Below are 19,364 nucleotides of genomic sequence, written 5' to 3'. Positions count from 1 at the left end.
GCCCCTTTATAATGCAGATAGAGATGCTGAGATGTGACCGCCCAAGGTTATGAAGCTCAGCAGTGGCCAGACCCAGGTCTTTCAGTGCCCAAGGCGGATGTCCTTCTGCTGTGCCCCTGCCCCCATCTTCCACGTTGCTGTGGAAACCAAGCCAGCCAACTGCTACTCCCAGAGGGACCTTGGAGTTCTTGGCTCAAGGCTGGCTCAGAAGAAGAGATCCAGAACAGGCTGAAAGAGTCTGCTCACCGAAGTGTGCCCCCACCAAGCAGCCCCTGAGGCTGGACACCTTAGGGCAGAGCCCCACCCAGAAATCCTCTAGGCCAGACACCACCCTGGATTTAACAGGCGCTCAGGGAGATGGGGCAGTGGGTGGGGCTTGCATCAAGGAGTTGTGCTACAGCCTGGGGGTAGAGAAGATGATGTCCCTGGACCCGCCCTATGGGGCCCCAGTACACCCCACTCCCTCCACTCCCCACCCTGCTGCTGATGAACTGACCCCTGCCCTCCACTTCACTGTCTTCACCCCCAGGGAGGTGACAAACATGCCGCAGCCTGTGGACTGTCAGCAGCTGTTTTTATTCTGGAGTCTGGCTGGGCTTGATGGGTCCATCCCGGCCCCCGCAGGGCCTGTATCCAGGCCATCCTTTGCGGGAGGGACACTCGCTACACAGAACTTCTAGAGGCAGGGGAGGAGGCAGCCCCAGGTTCTGAGCCACTGGACTTGGGGCTTTCGTGGCCCTTGGCAGGGGGTGGGGACACAGGGGAAGACCGAGGGGCTGAAGTGGGTGGGAGTGTCTATCCTTCTTCCTCTCTCCTAACCCAGTGCTTCTCAACCCTGAGGGCACTGAGAAGCACTTGGGGAGGTTATTTCAAAGACTGATGCCTGGGTGTTTGAAAGTTGCTAAGACAGCAGATCTTAAAAGTCTTCATTAGAGGAAAAAAATGATCACTTTCTGTGGAGATGGATGTTAACTAGACATATTGTGGCTATCATTTCACAATATATACAAATATCAAATCATCATGTTGTACACTCGAAACGAATATAGTGTTACATGTCAATTATACCTCAAAAAATACTAAAATTTTGAAAAGAGGACTGATGCATGGGGACTTCCCTGGCCATCCAGTGCTTAGGACTCTGCGCTTTCACTGCCGTGGGCCCAGGTTCAATCCCTGGTCAGGGCACTAAGATCCTGCTAAGACACTGCAGGGACGGCCAGTAAAAAAAAAAAAAAAAAAATACTGATGCCTAGGGGCCCATCTGCTTTAAATCCCCACAGCGGATGCTAAGGCGCAGCCCAGAGGGAGAAACGGGCCTGGCTGAATCCTGTGAACTGGAGGATGGATTCTCAAACTGGGCAGAGACTCAGGGAAAGCACCAGTCCTTTCTGGGCGTGCAGGGTGGGTAACATACCCTGAGCCTCCTTCTTCAAGTCCATCATCAACACAGTGCAGTGAGGGGTCGTGGCTGGAGCACACACAGATGGTGGTCCTCACTCTCCCCTTTCCTCGCCTCGGGTAAAGTTACTTGGCTTTCCAGAGCCTTGTGGAGAGAATTGTTGCCACCTGGGAGGTACCTGTGACAATTAAGTCATTATGTCTACGTGGTCCCAAGCACACAGTAAGCAATCAATAATAGGTTCAGTTCAGTTCAGTCACTCAGTCGTGTCCAACTCTTTGCGACCCCATGAATCGCAGCACACCAGGCCTCCCTGTCCATCACCAACTCCCGGAGTTCACTCAGACTCATGTCCATCGAGTCAGTGATGCCATCCAGCCATCTCATCCTCTGCCGTGCCCTTCTCCTCCTGCCTCCAATCCCTCCCAGCATCAGAGTCTTTTCCAATGAGTCAACCCTTTGCATGAGGTGGCCAAAGTACTGGAGTTTCAGCTTTAGCATCATTCCTTCCAAAGAAATCCCAGGGTTGATCTCCTTCAGAATGGACTGGTTGGATCTCCTTGCAGTCCAAGGGACTCTCAAGAGTCTTCTCCAGCACCACAGTTCAAAAGCATCAATTCTTCGGTGCTCAGCCTTCTTCACAGTCCAACTCTCACATCCATACATGACCACAGGAAAAACCATAGCCTTGACTAGACGGACCTTTGTTGGCAAAGTAATGTCTCTGCTTTTCAATATGCTATCTAGATTGGTCATAACTTTCCTTCCAAAGAGTAAGCGTCTTTTAATTTCATGGCTGCAGTCACCATCTGCAGTGATTTTGGAGCCCAGAAAAATAAAGTCTGACACTGCTTCCACTGTTTCCCCATCTATTTCCCATGAAGTGATGGGACCAGATGCCATGATCTTCGTTTTCTGAATGCTGAGTTTTAAGCCAACTTTTTCATTCTCCTCTTTCACTTTTATCAAGAGGCTTTTTAGTTCCTCTTCACTTTCTGCCATAAGGGTGGTGTCATCTGCATATCTGAGGTTATTGATATTTCTCCCGGCAATCTTGATTCCAGCTTGTGCTTCCTCCAGCCCAGCATTTCTCATGATGTACTCTGCATATAAGTTAAATAAGCAGGGTGACAATATACAGCCTTGACGTACTCCTTTTCCTATTTGGAACCAGCCTGTTATTATTTTTTTAAAAAGCTTATTTGTACACCCATGTTCAAAGCAGTCTTATTCACAACAGGTCAGACATGGAAGCAACCCAAGTGTCTGTCAAGAGAAGAATGGCTAAGCAAAATGTGGTGTATACATACAAAAGAATATCATTCAGCCTTAACAAGGAAGAAAATTCTGCAATATGCCACAAGGTGGACACACCTTGAGGATGTTACGCTAAGCGAAATAAGCCAGTCACGGAAAGACAAATGGTGTATGATGCTACTTATGTGAGATACTTGGAATAGTCAAATTCAGGGAGACAGAAAGAATTGGCTTGGCCAAAAAGTTGGTTCAAGTTAATGAATACATTGTTCAATACAGTTCTAAGTGAAAATGGAAAAGGTGTCTTTTATTTGTACTTAAAGTTGAATGAACTTTTTGGCCAACCCAACAGAATGATGGTTGCCAGGGGCTGGGGAGAGAGAGGAACAGGCAATCAGTGCTTCATGGGTACAGAATTTCATCCACAGATGAAGAGAGTTCTGGAGATGGACGGTGGCGACAGTGGTACATTACAAATGTTCGGTACACACCTGAGCTGTACACTTAAAAAAAACGGTTAGGATGATAAATTTTATATTATGCGTATTTGACCACAATTTTTAAATGTGGAAAAAGTAAAAGCACATTTTTAAAGAATCGGTGGTACGCCTGACCACAGGCCTGAGCAAGGCTGTTCCCAGGGAAGGGTGGACACACGGCCCTGCCTTCGGGCCTTTTCTTCTGAGACGGTTCAGGGAGACAGATGCACAATGAATGAACTCAGGATTTACACTGCTAATAAACAGGAAATAATAGATGGGTTTAAATATTTACACGGTATGCAGGCTTCAGGGTGAGGACCTTACTGGGGCAGGCCAAGAGGAAGAAGGGGAGGAGGGGCAGGAGACACCGGAGAATGTAAACCCTGGTAGAAAATGGAGGGGGGGTGAAGCCGCTCAACTACGTGTTTCAGGCGCACCCAGGAGGAGAGGGAACCCCTGTTCAGGCCCTGGGGAGTGTGCCAGAGCCTGGGCAGCGTGTCCCTTCCTTCCACGGGAGATTCTTGTTTACCCTGCGAGGCTGGAAGAGAACGTAATCAAATTATGGCTCGTTATTCTAAATCACCGCCTCCAGCGGGGCAGGCAGGGAGCCTGGAAAGGGGAAACAAGTTGTTTTCCAGGACACAGTTTGTTTGCTCATTCTCCAGCTCCCTCTGTCCCCAAGCCCTTTCCTCCCTTTCAGCCTCCCCCTTCTGGCCTCTCGCTCCTTCCTTTCTGGATTCTGCTCTCTCTCCCTTACCAGCTCCTTGGGCAGATTGGAGGGGGTAGGGTGCACAGTAGGCACGTCTTAGCAGTAGGCACCGTGGGGAGGACCACAAGGAATATTCTACCACCCAGGACTACCTGACCAGCCTAAAAGATTTTTTTCCAGCCCCTCCCACATCCCAACAAGAAAAAGCAAATACAACGCCTCTTTTTCTAGATGTCAGGTCACTTGATTGACTCGGACTTTAGGACAAGTCACTAGACTGCTCTGGAACTGGGAGGTCCTTCCAGAAAGAGGAACTCCCTCTGCTTGCCCTTTCCTGCCTCCCGGGACTGCTGCCACCAGTCAGAGACCCTTGGCTCTGGGAGCCTGCAGGCCTGAGGCGGGGGGCATGCACAGGTCTTCAGGGGCAAGGGCTTGTGGTACGGTCTCCATGGAGATCCCAGGACCAACTTGGCCTGGAAGGGCCCCTCTAAGAGCATCCCATGGGTTGCCCGGTCTCCACTCAAGCCCACGTGAAGCTTCTCAGAGAGGAAGGTCGCGGGGACATAGGTCAATGTGAAAAGTCAGATGGGCTAGAAAGGAGAAAGAGAAGACACCCACCCCAACTCTGTGCCCGGGGTGCCTTCCAACACCCCCAGGACTGAGCAGAGAGCCTGGCTTCACTGCCTCCCCTGCGTTCTCACGTTCCAAGGCCTGGTGGCTTGTGGTGCTAAACAGAACCAAAAGTCTTCTCAGGGGTCAAAAGGAAATGGAGCCAAAGGAAAAGGTGGCCTTTTTCCAAACTTGACAGACATCTCCACCCTCCCAGCACGCACATACACAAGAGCACACAGCACGTGGTCATGAGATCTGTGTCACTGATAAAATCTAGTTTACATTTTTTTTATTAGTTATACCCTTGACTTTAATCAATTCACCCAGAAACTGTTGGACTCAAAGTTCATCCGGAGGCTGCCACCAGCCAGGAAGGACAGTGCAGAGGGGCTGTTGTGGCTGCCTGTTCCTGGCCCTGCAGTTTTCTCACTGCCTACAGCAGCTTCCAACCTCCACCCCACCCAGCTTCTACACAAGGGCAGGCTTCCTGAGGGGCCAGCAGTGGCTTCTGTAGGGACAGCAGGGCCAGCGTGAAGGGAAAGAGAAAGCTTAGCTCTCTGGCTCCCAGCCTCTCTCCCATCATAGCCCCAGGATGGAGGTGCAAACGATGCACTTCAGCTCATCAAGTCGGAGATGACCTCAGAGGCTCACACCCCACCTCTCGGTTTCCAATGAGGTCACTAGGGGGCTTCTCTGGTGGCTGAGTGGTAAAGAATCCACCTGCAGTGCAGGAGACACAGAGACATGAGTTCAATCCCCGGGTTAGGAAGATCCCCTGGAGGAGGGCATGGCAATTCACTCCAGTATTCTTGCCTGGAGAACTCTATGGACAGAGCAGCCTGCTGGGGCACAGTCCATGGGGGTCACAAAAAGTCGGACTGTAGAGACTGAACACACACACACGAGGTCCCTGGAGTCCAGAGCAGCCCAGGGACATGCCCCAGGTGCCACGGCCAGTGGTGGACCCAGTCCTGAGAGCCAGGTGACTTGCCTATAAGCCGTGAATCCCTGGATTTCTCAGTCATCTCCCTCCCCACCTCCCACTCCCACTATCCTACTCAGCATGGGCTGCTGTGACAAACCACCACAGACTGAACAGCTTCAAAACCAGACATTTCATTCTCATGGCTCTGAAGGCTGGGCAGGCCAAGATCCAGGTGCCAACCAACAGCTATGTTTTTTGGTGAGGGTTCGCTTCCTGGTATGCAGACGGCCCTGTTCTCACAGTAGCCCCACAAGGCAGAGAGAAAGCTTGGATGTCTCCTCTTCATATGAGGCCGCTAATCCCATCACTGGGGATTCACGTTCAGGATTCATCTAAGTCTAATCAACTCCTAAAGACTCCCTTCTCATACAGTCACATTGGGGGTTAAGGTTCCAACCTATAAATTTGGGGTGGAGGAACATGCAAACGTTCAGTCTCTGACAACCACTTTGTAGCTTTTGCCTACCTCCCATCAGACCATTCCACACGGTAGAGCTCCCCAGGGGCTCCTGCCAGTTGGTCCCTAAAGTTGCCCTCTTCTGACCTAGATGCCCATCCCTGGCCTAGGACCCAAGTGATCATGCCCTCTGATAATGTCCACAGCAACAAAGATAAGATCGGGGGTTTATGGGAGGACCTGGGCATGGCCTCTGGATTCAAATCAAGCCTTTGAATAGAGCTACCCCTGTATCCAATCACTCTCCACCCACCTCACCTGGTGATTCCCCAGACATCAGTTTTTACAAGAGGAGAAACTGAGGCTCAGACAGATGAATGGACTGGCCCCAAACGACCCGCCTGATCTGTGGCAACTCTAAGCCCGAAGGCCTCCCACTCAGTGACGGACTCCATGAGGCGTTGTCCAGTCCCTACTTCAGGAATAAAGGGTGGATTTTTTCAGCTGCTGAGAGTGCTGCAGACAGAAATACCTGAGCTGCCAACCTCTGCGGAGATTACCCACCTCCGATGGTTGATTATCATGAGGATATAAAGATCAGGCCCTCCTGTCCCAGCTGGAGTTACCCTGAAGGATCACCCCAGCATTGGAACTCTTTGTGAGAGGCAGGGGCAGCTCACTGAGCCCCACCGCAGCCTGACCCCTGTCTCTGTCCAACCTCCCTTCCTTCCCTTTAGCAGAACGACCAAGTACTCCTAGAACACCCACTGCATACTAACCTCTGCCTCTGAGTCCACTGCTCAGGAACCCAATCTGTGAGGGTGTGGGTTTCCATTGCTCTGAGAGATCTTGCATTTTATCTAAGAAAATACACTTACCCAAAGGGAGACAAAAAAAGACTGCTCCATGGGGGACATGGAGGGTGGAGAGGGCACAGCTTCTGACCTGGCAGAAGTCGGGGGGGAAAGCAGATCCACCAACTGACAGTTAAGATATTACATGAAGGCTTTGCAAGAGCAAGATGGCATAGATGCTTGGGAAGCCCCTCCTGCTTTGGGGTAAGTCTGCAGAGGAGCAGATTATGGAGTGAGGTGTCACACCAGGATGAGCATGAGGTTAGAGGACAACAAGCCCCTTGGGCCAGGCACATTCTGTCTCAATCTGGGGACCTTAACAGATGTAGGGTGTTGAAATGGGGGTACCAAGAGCTCAGTTATATCTTGTAACTGGTCACACAACATCTGGGACACTGGGTCCAGCTTAGAGCATCTCATTTTAAGGAGGATACTGACAGCCCCAGCTGCACACCAGAACGCTGAGGTCTGGAACTTAGGGGAGAAAAATGGAACTTAAAGGATGATCAGACCAAACAGACTTGGGTGCCAGGATTGTCTTTCAACCATTTAAATGCCATAGTGTAGAAAAGGGCACCCCATTAGTGGGAAATGCCCCCTCAAAGTCCCTGGTGGATTAGGGTCACAGCACATCCACTGTCCTCTGACATCCATTCTCTCCTTCCCTTTGTGTTTAACAGCACTCCTGACTCTTAGTTGTGCACATGGCTGCTCAGAATTAAGACATTTCCCAGAAGCCCATTCAGCTATAGCCATAGAACTTATTTCTGGCAATATAAGAGATGTAAGCTAAAGCATGTACAACTTCCAGAAGGCGATTTTCAAGGATGTCAGGAAGTTGGACTATCTTTTTTTAAAAAATATTTACTTATTTTTGGCCATACCGCACAGCTCATGAGATCTTAGTCCCCCCACCAGGGATTGAACCTAGGCTCTCAGCAGTAAGCTTGGAGTCTTAACCACTGGACCATCAAGGAATTCCCAAATCATTCTTTGTTTCTTTCTCCTTTCTGTTCCCTAGATCATACAGGCAGAAAGGCTGGAGCTCAAGCCATCATCCAGGACTGAGAGGTGGCAGAGCAACCAGCTGGAAGGAGCTTGGTTTCAGAGTCCTTGGCTATCTTATCATCTAATAGTCACTGCTGCTTGGGGTTTTCTGCCGTGTGTAGCTGACCTGACTTCTAACTAACACAGTGGTGACCATGTGTTGGTCTTTCTCTATAGTACTTTCCCTTTCTCTTTCCCTTCTTTGGGGAAACTCCTTTTTGCCTCTCCTGCAGTTTCTCCATACCCTGCCAATCTTAGTGACTCAATCCCCGCCTCAAGGCTGGGAACCACTGGCAGCCTCTCAAGGAGAAAACGATGAGAGAATTAAGGCAAAGTACAGAGAGAAACAGAGACAAGAGCAGGAGGGGAAGAGCCTGGTGGTGGCTGAGTCTCTGGCTCCAGGTGTCCCGAGGCCCCACTGAATCTTCTCCACCCAGGGTTGGTTCTAAGACGTAGCAAATGGGGAATTCCCTAGTGGTCCAGTGGTTAGGACTCCAGGCTCCCACTGCTGAGGACCTCCATCCCTGGTCGGGGAGCTAAAATCCCACAAGCTGTGCAGCCAAAAAAAAAAAAAAATCTAAAAAGATAAAGATAAAAGGTAGGAAATGTCCTTCTTCAAACTGGATGACTGTCACTTACATTTCAGAGAGTCCTGTCTAATGTGGAATAGCATGTACCTAAGGAGTCAGAAGTCAGAGAAGGCAACAGCACCCCACTCCAGTACTCTTGCCTGGAAAATCCCATGGACGGAGGAGCCTGGTAGGCTGCAGTCCATGGGGTCACGAAGAGTTGGACACGACTGAGCAACTTCACTTTCACTTTTCACTTTCATGCATTGGAGAAGGAAATGGCAACCCACTCCAGTGTTCTTGCCTGGAGAATCCCAGGAACGGGGGAGCCTGGTGGGCTGCCATCTATGGGGTCGCACAGAGTCAGACATGACTGAAGCGACTTAGCAGCAGCAGCAGCAAGGAGTCAGAGGTAGAAGTCAGACAAACACTGGAGCAGCAGGAAGGAAAGGGTGAGAGAGAATGCAGAAAGATCAAATGGAGGAAGTCCTGACAAAGCAGGTGAGGGGTAGGCCAGGTTTTGAAGGAGGTGGGGATTCTGACTAGAAGGTGAGGGAGGGTATCCCCAAAGAGAAACATGATGGGGTGGACAAGGGAAGGAAATGAGCAGGGGTGGGTTTTTTAAAAAATATTAATTATTTATTTGGCTGCACTGGATCTTAGTTGTGACATGAGGGATCTTTGGCCGGCTTCTGTCTGATTGTGGCCTAGGGCTTAGTTGCCCCACAGCAAATGGGATCCTAGCTCCCCAACCAGGGATGGAACCTGAGTCCCCTGCATTGGAAGGCAGATTTCCAACCTGGGACCATGGATGTCCCAGGATCTCTTCTTTAGTGTCAGCATGTGAGATCTAGTTCCCCAACCAGGGATTAAACGCCATGCCCCCTGCAGTGGACGTAAGGAGTCTAAGCCACTGGACAACCAGGGAAGCCCTGAGCAGAGATAAGTTTTGCGAGTCTGTGTGGGAGGAGAGGGAGGAAGAGTGGGCAGAGGAGGGGAGGCATATCACAGAAGGCCCCTCATGTCGAGCCTCAGAGCTGGGATTCTATTTCCTTGCTATGCTAAGTCACTTTAGTCGTGTCCAACTCTGTGCGACCCCATAGACGGCAGCCCACCAGGCTCCCCCGTCCCTGGGATTCTCCAGGCAAGAATACTAGAGTGGGCTGCCATTTCCTTCTCCAATGCATGAAAGTGAAAAGTGAAAGTGAAGTTGCTCAGTTGTGTCCGACTCTTAGCAACCCCATGGATTGCAGCCTAACAGGCTCCTCCGTCCATGGGATTTTCCAGGCAAGAGTACTGGAGTGGGGTGCCATTGCCTTCTATTTCCTTGGTCAGCAGTTTTCAGACTTTCATCTTCCTTAAAAATGCAAATTTAGGTAGCAGCTGTGGGCGATGAGATACCATCAAGTAGGAAACTGATCGGGGTGTTTAGGAAAATCAGACAGAAATAGCAGAGTAGACAGGAGATGGGGAAACGGATGGGCAAATTGAGGTATTAGAAGATAGTGGAAATTTAAATGTTAAGGAAGAGGAGGAAATCATGAGACAACTTTGAAATTCATGAAAATTATGAAAACTTTGGAAATTGGATGAAGGCAGTCAATGGTGACTACATGAGCCACAGGGAGACCAACAGCCCTGATGGCATTTATGAGAAAGGCTGTGATGGCCTTGGGCTTCCCAGGTGGCTCAAAGGTGAAGAATCTGCCTACCAATGCAGGAGATGTAGGAGATGCAGGTTCAACCCCTGAGTCAAGAAGATCCCTTGGAGAAGGAAATGGCAACCCACTCCAGTATTCTTGCCTAGAAAATCCCATAGATAGAGGAGCCTGGCAGGCTACAGTCCACAGGGTCACAAAGAGTCAGACATGACTTAGCGACTGAGCATGACGTGGCCTTGCTTAGAGAGGGTGCCTATTTAAGCTCCTTCAGAAGAACTAAATAGAAATTTCTGTAGGCAGTTGGAGACAGAGGTTGGAGCTCAAAGGTGGGTTGCTGTGGTTAAGATTCCTCCCTTCTAATGCAGAGGACAATGGTTCAATCCCTGACATGGCCCAAAAGATTTTTAAAAAAGCATTGTTGTGGATTTTGGACTTATCAGCCTCAAGGTGAAAGCTGAGGGTGAAAGTGGCTGAGACTCTAAAAGAGCAGAGAGAGGGGTGAGGACTGAGGACTGAACTCTACCACTCTGGGTTACAAAGATAGAAGTGTTCACAGAACTAGAATCCTAGAACCAGACAAGACTCCTCACAGACGGAGAAGCTGAGGTCCAGAGAGCAGGAGTACCGACTCGTGGTTGCCCGTTGGTTAGAGGAGAGCCTGTTTTTCAGCCTGAAGCTCCTTCCTTTTGCTTTTGTAGCCGTTCTCAGTGCACACAGGGGACAGCATCTCCCTAGGTGTTATTTTATACCCATCATCAAAAATGTGCCAATAATTCCAAAGTGTTCTAAACGGTTAAAACCCTTCCCCTTATACAAGAACTGAATTGAGGCACCAGGAGAAAGAAATTTGATGAGTTTCTCAGCCAGACAGGGACACGAAGTCCTTTTCTGATAGAGCATCCAGCCCACTGCAGAAATGCCCAGTCACAGCCAGGGCTTGCTTGGTTTGGGTGGCAACTGAGTGGAGCGGGTCTCACTGGCCCCCACCACTGGCTGAAGATGGAGTGAGGTGAATGCCAGCCAAGTGCTGGGGATCCAGACTAGGATACACTCACTTGGCATGTCTCCTGGCCTCGGCCTGAAGACTGGACATAAAGGCCGCTGCAGGCCCACTCTCCCTCCTCTGGCAGTTCTATTTTGGGGTTGCCTTCCTCTGGTCTCACTTTCCGGAAAGGTTCTAGGGTGCTTAAAGCTGCTTCCCACCAATCCCACTTCTCTTGGATTTCTCCCCCTATCCATATCAGGGTGGCAGCATGCCCAAGTGATCTAGCATAGAAATAAACCAGTTTTGCTTTACAATTAATCTATTATATGGTGCAGTCAAGTTTTATGTACATTTTCTGAATGTGTGTTTTATTTTTATTTTTTTAAGAATTTTTGCAGGGAAGATGGGCGAAGGAAGAGAAAGCAAACAAGCCCAGGTCAACCATCCAGTTTATGACAACATATTTATCAGACAAGAACTTTTATCCTTGAAAAGTGTTCCCCTGAGGCATGTAATCATTTGTTCACAAAAGGTACATAGTAGTTGCTCAGCTGAGACTTGCTGGCAAAGCGAATCCAAGAAGGAATAAGGGGATAAGATGAATAACTTGGACACAGTAAAGTCCCAATGAGGAAATGAAACAACACTGGAAAATACTGAATGAGTGGGGACACACCCCGATAGTTCCCAGGGCCATTGCGTCAATCAGGGCACACCTGCAGGTAGAGAGGCCATCAGTGAGCAAGAGGTTCTTTGTCCAAGGTCTCCCCATCCACCCCCACCCATACCTGTTTGGAAGCAGCAGCCCAAACAAGCAGAGAAGTGCCCTTTTTTAAAGGTCATAGGAAACCGGGGTGAGGAGCCAGGCGAGCTGAAAGCCAGCAGTCCCTGGGTGTCACCCCCAGCCCCAACTAGGGTGCTGTCCCTTCCCTCATCTGCACAAAGCCAGTTGGGGAGGAGGGGCAGCGGCCACAGAGGAAACCAGACCCTCATGGGGAGGCCAGCAGCCTCAGCTCCTGGCCCGGGCAGGCCACGTGTTGTTATGGTTTGAGTTGACCAGCTGGAATCAGCGGGGGGATTTGTAAGGAAACCACGTTAATTAGGGAAAAGCAAACAGGACCGTCCCTTGTCCCTCGCTCTGCCAGCCCTTTCTCCCAGTTGCTCAAGCGGCCCCCTCCCACCGTTGTCTCTACCCTATCAGCTCTCTCCACTTTCCTGAGCCTTTTTGCAACTGCTGCCTCTTCACAGCGAACATCTGTGTGGCTCTTGGCTCTGACCCCCTCTTCCTGGGCGAGGTGGGAGGAAGGCTGAAAGAGCAAGCACACTCATCTACAGCTGGGACCAGGACTTCCTCAGCCCCGAAGCCATAGACAGGCTGACCCACCCAGGGCTTCCTAACGCTTGCTTTTGCTCTGACCTGAGCCGGCTGTCCCATTGGCCAGCAGCAAGTCACTGAGACCAAACAGATCATCTCTGCTGCAAGTTTTTCTTGGCAAAATGAACATTTTCCTGGGCTCGTCTGTTATGAATGTTTCCCTGAACGTCTTCATTAGGACAGTTTACTTGGGACTTGAGTTCTCTCCAGGTTTAAGATCTAGGGTCCAAGAAGAACCCCAGAGGAAAGAAGGAGGATTTCCTTGGAAAATGGGGTGAAAGCAAGGGGGCTGGGTTCCTGGGAAGAGGAGGTGGACAGAAGATTGTGTCAGGATAAGGAGTTGTTCATCGGCCTCCTTTCTCTCATACATGTGCACACAGTGAGGCGTCTTGGCGGCCTGTTCCAGGGTTGCTATTGCAGCTGGAAATAGTTCCTTCCCGTGCATGAGAGTGAATCTGCCAACAGCCCTCTGACTCTTGAAAGGACCTCCCCATTGGGTGGCAGCTACCATTTTGCAGCCCCCCAGAGAAGGGCCCTCACTCCATTATATCCCACAGTACAGTTGTACTTGAAAAAACAATAATGACAAAAGCCACAACCTACTCAACTGGGAACAACTGGGAACTCAACTCACTAATGAAAAAAAAGATGCTATTTTTGGAGTAGGGGGATAGGTCTTCAAAAATATGTCTGAATTAAATACAACCTAGTGGTTCAGTGGTTAAGACTCCTCGCTCCCAATGCAGGGGGCCTGGGTTCCATCTCTGGCCAGGGAACTAGACCCGCTATGTTGCAACTGAGAGCCAGCGTGCAGCAACAAAATCCTGTGTGCCACAACTAGGACCCAGCACCAGGCAGGGAAAAAAGCAACTTAAATGCCTAGTAATTGGGGACTGACTAAGCAAGTAATGGCACTTCCAGACAATAAAAACCAGAAAAAGAGACAAACAGAGATTCCAGAAACAGATCTATATCAGATAAAATGCAGTGGGGGAAATTATAATATATTTAATAAATGATGCTAGGTCAGGGAAATATCGCCAAGGGGAAAAAAATGAATCTTAATCCCAATCTTAGACCACATAATAAAAGAATTCCAGATGAGTTTAAGACCCAATGTAAAAGTGGAAGACAACATAGGAAAACATCTTCATGACCTTGATGAGGAAAAAATGTGAATAAAAACCAAACAAGCCAACAACAAAGGAAAGAAACCTGATAAATTATATGATGTTAAAATTAAAAACACTGCTTATCAAAAAATATACAGTTGGTATATATATATATATACACACTCACACACACAGTTGGGACTTCCCTGGTGGCTCAGTGGTAAAGAAGCCACCTGCCAATGCAGGAGACACGGGTTCAATCCCTGGTCCAGGAAGATCCCATATATGGAGCAACTAAGCCCATGCACCACAACTATTAAGCCTGGGTTCTAGAGCCTGGGAGCCACAGCTATTGAGCCATGTGCCGCAGGTACTGAAGCCTGCATGCCCTTGAGGTCATGCTCCACGGCAAGAAAAGCCACTACAATGAGAAGCCTGAGCATGGCAACTGGGCTTCCTTGATAGTTCAGTTGGTAAAGAATCTGCCTGGAATGCAGGAGACCCCAGTTCGATTCCTGGGTCAGGAAGATCCCCTGGAGAAGGGATAGGCTACCCACTCCAGTATTCTTGGGCTTCCCTTGTGGCTCAGCTGGTAAAGAATCCACCTGCAATTAGAGAGTAGCCTGCACTGGCTTCAACTGGAGAGTCGACACAGAGTATCAAAGACCCAGCACAGCCATAAATAAATATAATTATTATTTTTTAAATATAGTTGACCCTTAACAACATGGGTTTGAATTGCATAGGTCCATTCACTTGCAGATTTTTTTCAATAATAAATACTATAGTACCACTCAATCCTTGGTTGGTTGGTTCCATGGATATGGAACAGTGATTATGAACAAACCTCCTATAGAAGGAAGCCTGTATACAGAGGTCCAACTACAAGTTATACTCGGATTTTAAACTGCATGGAGATTGGTGCCTAACCAGTACATTGTTCAAGGGTCAACTGCAATGTAAAAGAATGAAGAGGCAACCAAAGAGAGGGAGATGACATTTGCTTTACATACATCCAACAAAGGACAAGTATCCAGAGTATATAAAGAACTTCTGCAAATCAATAAGAAAGACAACTCAATATAAAATAGGCCAAAGACTTGAACAGACACTTTACAAAAGAGGACGTCTAGATGGCTTGTAAATATATGAAAAGTGACTCATCCTCATTTAGGCATCAGAGAAATGTAAATTAAATACACAATGAGAACCGACTCTGTACTTACCAGAATGGCCAAGATGAAAAGTACAAAAAAAAAATCAAATCTTGATAAGGATGTGGAAAAACCATAATCAGTAAAACTACTATGGAAAACTGTGTGGACTTCCCTGGTGATGCAGTGGATAAGAATCCGCCTGTCAGTGCAGGAGACATGGGTTTAATCCCTGGCCAGGGAAGATTCCACATGCCACAGAAAAACAGCCCATGGGCCACAACTATTGAGCCCTTGAGCCTCAGCTACTGAGTCTATGTGCCACAACTACTGAAGCCCATGTGCCTAGAGCCTGTGCTCTGCAACAAGAGGAGCCACCCCAATGAAAAGCCTGTGCACCTCAACAAAGAGTTCCCCTGCTCGCCACCAACTAGAGAAACCCCTTGCAAAGCAACAAAGAGCCAACACAGCCAAAAACTTAAAAATTTAATTTTAAAAAACTGAATCTTTTTGACAGAATCTACTTAAGCTGAGTATACACATACCCTATAAGCCAACAGTTCCACTCCTAGATATATTCCGAAGAGAAGTTTGCCCTTGTATTCACCAAAACTCATATAGAAGAATGTGTATCACATCACTATTTGTAACAGTCCCAACTGGAAATTATCTAAACCTTATCAACAAAAGAAAGGATAAGTAAATTGTAGCATAATCACAATGGAACATTATATGCAATAAGAATGGATGATGATGACAATGTATAATAAAAATGTGGGTGAATCTCACAAACCTGACATTGGTGAGCAGATTAAAGTAGATGCAAAAGAGTACATGCTACATGAGATTCAATTTCTATAAAGTTCAAATGCAGGGGGAAAAATATTTATGGTGTTAAAAGTCAGGATAATGATTACCTTGGTGAGGGGTAGGGAGTAGCGTCTGTAAGGGGACACTAGGAGAATGCTAGTAATGTTCTACTTGTTGGTGTGAGTAATGTGTTCCCTGTGTGGAAATTCATCAATTGTAGATAACTTGTATACTTTCTTCAATAACAACTTTTTTTAGGTAAAGCCTAGTCTCTTAGCAAAATCTGGTCTCACAAAATTCTTTTTTCACATAGAGACTAATTACAAATGGATTCACAAAAAATAAGGGACTTCCCTGGTGGTCCAGTACTTAAGACTTTGTGCTCCCAATGCAGGAGGCCCGGGTTCAATCCCTGGTCAGGGAACTAGAGTCCACATACTGCAACTAAGACCCAGCACAGTGAAATAAATAAATATGGACTTCCATGGTAGTGCAGTGGATAACAATCTGCCTGCCAATGTAGGGGACCCAGATTTGATTTCTACTCTGGGAAGATTCCATATGCCAAGGAGCAATTAAGTCCATGTGCCAAACTGCTGAGCTTGTGTGCTTAGAGCCTGTGCTTTGCAACAAGAGAAGCACCACAAAGAGAAGCCCTCATAACACAATAAAGATTAGACCCCACTCACTGAAACTAGATAACAGCCCCCTCAAAAAGAAACAGAGACCCAGCGCAGCCAAAGATTAATCAAAAAAAGAAGACATTACAAGACAAAGGAAACACACAGTATTATTTCATTTTGCTAAATGCAAATAATGCTTATGTCTGGATTATGGCTATTTATTTTCTCTTCATTGTTTCATTTTTTACAATGACCACATGCTACTTATTGTAGAAAATACAAGTTTATTTTTTTAATAAACTTTGATTAAATTAGGATATGATAACAAAGAGAGGGTTAATATTCAAATCTTTTGAATCACTGTGTCCAAAACAAACCCTGGATGGGGCTCTGTTACTGCCTTGGTCCCAGTTGATCCCCAGAAGTTGGGGACTCGTAAAGAAACACGGGGTGTGGTACAAGCAGGAATGGTTCAAGGTCATCTGTACAGAAGGAAAGTAGAAGCTACCAGGACAGCTGAGGACTTCCTGCCCTGGCTAGAACACCTAGACATATACACCACCAAACTCTGTCAGTTCAGTTCAGTCGCTCAGTCGTGTCCAACTCTTTGCGACCCCATGAATCACAGCACGCCAGGCCTCCCTGTCTATCACCAACTCCCGGAGTTCACTCAGACTCATGTCCATCGAGTCAGTGATGCCATCCAGCCATCTCATCCTCTGTCGTGCCCTTCTCCTCCTGCCCCCAATCCCTCCCAGCATCAGAGTCTTTTCCAATGAGTCAACTCTTTGCATGAGGTGGCCAAAATACTGGAGTTTCAGCTTTAGCATCATTCCTTCCAAAGAACACCCAGGGCTGATCTCCTTTAGAATGGACTGGTTGGATCTCCTTGCAGTCCAAGGGACTCTCAAGAGTCTTCTCCAACACCACAGCACCAAACTCTCTGCTCCACTCCTAATCCATGTGTCTGTCTCACCTCCTAGATTGACCATTCTCTCAAGTTCCTCCTTCCTGGGACCTGTCTTTTCTGAATGTGACGTTTTAAGGAAACCCAGTGCCACATTTTCCCTTCTTTCCTCTTAGTTGATACCACTCAAGTACCCCATACAGCAGCTGCTCTGCATCATCTTAGTCCACCAGTGTGAGAGTCCTAACTGGAAGACTGACTCCTTCCCTCCCCTCATCAGACAGCGTGCTCTGCCTTTTAATAAGCCTTATTTCCCCATGTATGAATCAGACTAGGATAACTAGAAAATCCCCCTTCAAGTGTGGAGAATAATATTCTAACCACCATGTGGAAGAACTGAGGTGTAAATGGCTTTCCTTTCTTATACAGCTCTAGAGGAATATTCTGTTCATCCTGCAAATCCAAAAGATAGAAAACTGAGCTTCCTTTTTGGTACTATAAGTTTCATTATTAGACAAGTATGTCAAACTTGTGAAAAGTACCTAGCACACAGTCATCTCAATAACTGCCTTATTAATAAATTATGGTTATTGAGCACTTATGTTTTTATTTCATCTAACCTTTACAAAAGCCGCAGAAAATAGGTCCTACTTATTCACTCAACAAATATATATTGCACTCATTATGTGTCAAGCACTGTACTAAATGCTGGAGACATGAGAGTCAACAACAAAACCAATGTCCTTGCCTTCACAGAGCTTACAGTTTGGTGGGGAGACACATATTACACAAATTGATACAAAACTATAATTGAACAGGGTACTAAGATGGAGGGGGCTTCCCTGGTGGCTCCGTGGTAAAGAATCCACCTGTCAATCCCCAGTCTGTGAAGGTCCCCTGGAGAAGGAAACGGCAACCCATTCCAGTATTCTTGCCTGGGTGATCCCATGGATAGAGTAACCTGGAAGACTACAGTCCATGTTGTCAAATAGTCGGACACGACTTAACTAAGAAAACAACAACTGAGATGGAGAGATATCTGGTGCAGAGAACCAATGACAGGGAGGTTAAGGAAGACTAATGTGGAAGTGAAGTTTGAGCTGAGCCCTGAGAAATAAGTTTCAGTTCAGTTCAGTTCAGCTGCTCAGTCGTGTGTGACTCTTTGTGACCCCATGAACTGCAGCACATCAGGCCTCCCTGTCCATCACCAGCTCCCAGAGTCCACCCAAACCCATGTCCATTGAGTCAGTGATGTCATCCAACCATCTCTTCCTCTGTCGTCCCCTTTTTCTCCTGCCCCCGATCCCTCCCAGCATCAGAGTCTTTTCCAATGAGTCAACTCTTTACATGAGGTGGCCAAAGTATTGGAGTTTCAGCTTCAACATCAGTCCTTCCAATGAACACTCAGGACTGATCTCTTTTAGGATGGACTGGTTAGATCTCCTTGCAGTCCAAGGGACTCTCAAGAGTCTTCTCCAACACCACAGTTCAAAAGCATCAACTCTTTAGCACTCAGTTTTCTTCACAGTCCAACTCTCACATCCATACATGACCACTGGAAAAACCATAGCCTTGACTAGACGGACCTTTGTTGGCAAAGTAATGTCTCTGCTTTTCAATATGCTATCTAGATTGGTCATAACTTTCCTTCCAAGGAGTAAGCGTCTCTTAATTTCATGGCTGCAGTCACCATCTGCAGTGATTTTGGAGCCCAGAAAAATAAAGTCAGCCACTGTTTCCACTGTTTCCCCATCTATTTGCCATGAAGTGATGGGACCGGATGCCATGATTTTAGTTTTCTGAATGTTGAGCTTTAGGCCAACTTTTTCACTCTCCTCTTTCACTTTCATCAAGAGGCTCTTTAGTTCTTCTTCACTTTCTGCCCTAAGGGTGGTGTCATCTGCATATCTGAGGTTATTGATATTTCTCCCGGCAATCTTGATTCCAGCTTGTGCTTCTTCCAGCCCAGCATTTCTCATGATGTACTCTGCATATAAGTTAAATAAGCAGGGTGACAATATACAGCCTTGACGTACTCCTTTTCCTATTTGGAACCAGTCTGTTGTTCCATGTCCAGTTTGAACTGTTGCTTCCTGACCTGTGTACAGGTTTCTCAAGAGGCAGGTCAGGTGGTCTGGTATTCCCATCTCCTTCAGAATTTTCCAGTTTATTGTGATCCACACAGTTAAAGGCTTTGGCATAGTCAATAAAGCAGAAATAGATGTTTTTCTGGAACTCTCTTGCTTTTTTGATGATCCAGTGGGTGTTGGCAATTTGATCTCTGGTTCCTCTGCCTTTTCTAAAACCAGCTTGAACATCTGGAAGTTCATGGTTCACGCACTGCTGAAGCGTGGCTTGGAGACTTTCAAGCATTACGTTACTTGCGTGTGAGATGACTGCAATTGTGCGGTAGTTTGAGCATT

Source organism: Bos javanicus, chromosome 23 (assembly GCF_032452875.1).
Source record: "Bos javanicus breed banteng chromosome 23, ARS-OSU_banteng_1.0, whole genome shotgun sequence".
NCBI lineage: Eukaryota > Metazoa > Chordata > Mammalia > Artiodactyla > Bovidae > Bos > Bos javanicus.
Note: the sequence above shows the minus strand (reverse complement) of the source record.